Source organism: Primulina huaijiensis, chromosome 1, assembly GCF_012295235.1.
Source record: "Primulina huaijiensis isolate GDHJ02 chromosome 1, ASM1229523v2, whole genome shotgun sequence".
Classification (NCBI taxonomy): domain Eukaryota; kingdom Viridiplantae; phylum Streptophyta; class Magnoliopsida; order Lamiales; family Gesneriaceae; genus Primulina; species Primulina huaijiensis.
The window spans coordinates 5,122,582-5,127,960 of NC_133306.1; positions in this window are offsets into that span (position 1 = coordinate 5,122,582).

Here is a 5,379-nt window from a genome sequence, read left to right on the forward strand (position 1 = left end):
TTTCTTACAAATTCACTACCAACAACCATGAGTAGTGACCGTAGGCATAATCTAACACTCAACTGAATGAAAAATGGACTCGATACACACAAAATCATGCAAAATAAACTAAAAATAAAACAATAAAACACGTAAATATGACCCTATTAACATTCTCATACTAATCGCTCGCTTTCGAACAAATATGTTAGAAGACAAAATAAAAACAACAACGAAAGCTAGTTCAATGGTGATTTCATTGCTTTAAATTTCATGCCTCACTGAATATTCGACATATTCTCCACCAATTATAGTACAACACAAGTCATCACACCCATTGAAGTCTATACATTGAATTTTTCATTGAGTGTGAACGTTTGTGTGTTATGTTGTTGCTGGTAGCATGCACTTCAAATAGATTCGTTATCAAGAATTGCAAGTCACTCAATCAACAAGTCAGTGCAATTCTTCCTCTCATACATCCTCTATCCACTAGTTACTCACCAACAAACACAAATTATTAGGATTTCATAGGTGCAAATTATGCTTCAAATGAATGCTACCAATGACAATAGCGAATGAACAAAAAGATGGGAGTACATTGCTCATTTTCAGTTATGCACGGTCATATTTTTCATATGACATTATTCTTTTCCATTCATTCCCTTGTTTTTAGCTTAAGAATAAGATTTCATTCCTATATTTGCCTTTCCCCTCACCTTACATCTTATTTTTTCAAAAGTTCTTTTTTGCCATAAACCTTTTTTCTTTCACAAGTGTACATTTTCACATATGTACTCCTCTAAGATATGGATATATATGACTTTTGAGTTCATTTCTCTAAGCTTACAATGCTGAGACTTGATGTAAGGATGAGTTCATAGATGTATATTTCAAGACAGGCTCAATTCAATTCCATAATCACAAAATTGCTCATTTTCATGCTACTGATGAATACTTTGTTTCAATAGATATGCACTCAAATTCAACAAACACTTCATGGTTCTCAATTTCCCCACAAAAAATTTGAACTTCTCTATTGTTCACACAATTCACTTGTTCCAACACACATCCTTAAAAAAATATTCGACATCCGGACAAATATAGCATGCCTTGACAATAGGGGCATCTTACTAATGAAGTATTAAAATCAATGGACATGTATGTCATCAACTCATATTCATCATTTGTCAATGATTACCAATCTCATCTTCACAAACTAGATTTCCTACGACTCGACACAACTCGATGATTTTTTTTTCCTGAAATGACAACAAATAAATAAAGGAAAAGAATTACCCCTCCACATACTAAATTCGTGCATTGTCCTCAATGCACTAAACGACACACAAGACACAAAATGAATTAAATACAAACAACTAAAATGCAAGAATATGGAATGTAGAAAAAAACTCCCTTGGTTGATTGTAAGGTAGTGAGCGTGACGATTGCAGATGTACATCAATCTTCTTCTCCTGCAACGAATTCTGTAGCCATCTGATGCGATCCGGGTGAAATGAGTGAGCAGGGTCGGGTGCTCCACCGGATCAAATCAATAAATTATAAAGTTAGGGAATTCGAGTGAGGATAATGGCTTCAATAGCACCTTCAAACAATGAAAGGAACTCGGGAATGGGCGCCGGAAGGGTGTCCGGCGTAGCAGCTCCGATGCTAAAGTCAGCAGGTTGAAGATGAACAGAAACAATATTTTGGATAAAATATGTATAATGCTTAAGAGTTTAAAGATTTTCAGAATCTGTAGATGACATTAACACCTGCTATTTATAGTAGAAAATGAGGTAGGTACCTTGATTCCAGTGCCACCTACTAAGTATGGCAAGTCGGTTGCCCATACCCTAGCTTCTGATGACTTCTAGGATACTTCAAGCCCAAGTTGTTCTGACAGATTAGACGACATATATCAATCATACTCGAGTGTGGTTCAATTCTCGAGGTGGCTCGGGTGGTCGGTTACCCGGGTGCTTGTATAGGAGCCCGGGCTATGACAACTGCCCGGGAAGAAGAGAAGTGTCCGGGTGGAAGTGAAATGCCCGGGAAGCTGACCTCTATTCTGGGCTTTCCAATTGATATCCCGGGTCAATGATGACCCAGGCCCTTACAGGGATATCACCATCATTCTTCCGCTTTCTTCAATGTGCCAACCTTATATGAAAACTTAAGGGATTAAGCAAGATCAACTCAGAAAGAAACAAGAACTCAATACAAAAACTAAAAGTAATTTAAATAAATTAAACTGAAATAAGATGCTTGGTTGCCTCCAAAGTAGCGCTTGATTTTTAGTAGTCGGCTTAGCTCTAAGAAGCACTCATCAAAGAGTAGTTGACGCCCAAAGTAAACGTCATATGACACCATGCATAGGTCTTGGTTCTATGTGCTCTAAAGTCTGGCTTGATGTACAAACTGTAAGCTTTGTCACCTCAACAACACTTCACAAATAATGATAAACATGGGAAGAGAATATTGGTGTTGGCTCTTGGGGAATAAAATCTTTCGAAATTGGTGTTGGATGAAGAGAAAGATCATGTGAATGTGTGTATGATAATACTGACAACGAGCTTAAATCAATAGTCTCGAGAACTTCGTCATCCCCAACCTTCAATGATGGCTCATTTTCATATGATATTTCTTCCAAGACTTTTTCCGACTGATGCCGATTTTCTATAGCTTCCTCAGTCAATGTCACATATTCGTCCACCATATCCTCGATTGTCGATTCATGATCAATTCCAAACTATCTTCATATCCGTCTTGATAATCGAACAGTAGGTTCATAAAATCCAAGTAACTAATTTCTGGAGTTTATTGGTATCTCCAACTCTACAGTGAAGGATCTCAATATTGATGGTAGTCAAAATCCGTCATATCACTCAACAAGTGTATCATCTCATTATCACCTAAGAAAAATATGGGACTACAAGTTGCCAAAGCTTCATTAATTACCCATCCTTTTGTTACTGCATCCAAACCATGAAATAAAATTTGGTCAAGAAAATATTTAGAACAATCATGATATCTGGAGTTGTTTGCAAACTTATGAATATATCTCATGCTGAGTAGAATGACTCTTCGTTTTGTTCAGAAAAACTTGTGAATATTTTTTGACTGAACATCCCGAAGTATTACATAAGAAAAATTCTCGCAAAAATATAATAGAAAACGACATATCACTGAGGAATGAAATACAATAAATAAAGAAAAAATTAACTAAAGAAAGTAGCTTTTTTTTTTTTTGCCAATTTCAATCACAGGCAACGGCGTCATAAACATGATCGAGCTTTTCTTGTACTGAAAATCTCCAATAAAAAATAATTCTTTTATGCTCGAATAAATCTCAAGTGAACGAGTCAAGTTATAGTATATTGTACAAAATACGAGTATTGTTCTCACAAAGATTGATTAGACAAATTTATCTCAAGTACAATTCTTTAACCAACTACAACGAAAAGCTTCAATTTATTAAAATAAATTGAAAGTAAAATAAAATAATTCAACAAGCATAATAAAAAAATTAAATCAAATGAATAAATAAACAATTGTTAGGATCTCGGTTCACATACCCCTTGATCTTCTCTAATGATTAAATTAAATTCATAAGACATGTTTTTGACAGGATTTCTTAATTTATCAATATACTATGAGCTATATTAATCTAATTAAAAAATGTAATGATCAATTGTGCATTTGTTGTTTAACAATTGCAATCGTATTAACGAACCGTGTAATCCTCAAGCTTTTACCATATTGGACTATGACTCTCAACATATACCAAACCTCATATGTTTATGTAAGTTGTAGATCCATGGATTGTATATGTTACTTATGTTACTCTATCATGTTATAAAATCTCATCTCGGTTTCAATTATAACATGTAAAATCATTTGAAGTTGATTATGCTCCAAAGATACAATAGAAACCAGTAGTATAATCAAGTATGCTAAATAATAAAATTCAATCTTCAAAAAGAAATTAAAACATAATTGTTTGGGGGTAGGATATCCTAAATTTTAACTAAAAGAAGATAAAAGAAGAAAACGGTTGTCTTTGTNCAAGCGTCAAAAAAGATAGGAAATATGTGCATGCCAAAAGTTTCTTGTCGAGGCGCACTGGGACGACCAAAACCAACTGCCCTAACGTGAGATCTTCAGTTTTGCTCCTCGATCTTTCATATATTCATGCTAGGGCGGTTGAAAATAACTGCCCTAGTGCAACTTCTTCTGTCCGTTGAATTCTTGCCTTAGAATAAATGAAAGAAAACAGATTGATATTGGTGCAATCTGATCCATTATCAGATAACAATCCTGAGCATGCTAAATCATTCCTATATGAACTGAGCCTGCTAAATCATTTCTATATGAAATAGGGGATTGCACTAAGTCGATTAGTAGGAAATGTTGAATCAAACCATTTGTCCTTATTTCAACAAAGGAAGCAAATTCTTTTTCACTAGAAGAGCTTTTTTTGTCTTGGGTCTCAATTCAATGCTAAACAAGTCCGAACTAATTGAATATTTGTATCAGAAATCTCTAGAATTGGTTAATGCAACTCTTTCTGTCCGGATCTTCAGTTTTTCACCTTCACTTCATTATTTTGGTTCTTTTCCTGCAAATTCACCTCCAACAAACATGAGAAGTGACTATAGGTAATCTAACACTGAAATGTATGCAACATGGACTCGCCACACACAAACTCGTGCAAAATAAACTAAGAACAAAACAGTAAAACACGTAAATATGATCGGTTCAGCCTACTTAATCTTTTATATTTTGACTGCAAGATTTTTTTATCTCCTACGTAAAATGCTCGTGACAGTTCTAAACTTTAATGCAAAAAAATTATAAAATTCAATTGTACTTTGAATCGTTACTTGAATCGATTTAGTCTTTCGAAATTATAAACAATTATTTAAAAATAATAATTAATAAAATACTTTTGATAATATTCATAAGATAAAATATCGATAAAATAAGTATTATAGATATACGACAAGATAACTCATTGAACGTTACTTATATATGTTATNCAAGATAACTCATTGAACGTTACTTATATATGTTATTGAACCTAATATAAGATTATTTTAAAATGTGAAACTCAAATATATAATTATATGATTTAAATTTTTTTTGACAGGGTATAATATTAATTCATTACTTTAATTATAAAAATATTATTATTCTTATTTTCGTCAAATTATTGTGAAAATACGTATAAAATATTATGAATTAATATTTATAAAGTTTGCTCATGTTTAAAATCAAATAACTATTCATTTTATTTTTTTAATATATGTTGTTAAAAATATATAATTAATCAAATAATTTTTAAAGAAATATATTTATTGCATATATATATATAAATATGCAACGAAAGCAACCAAT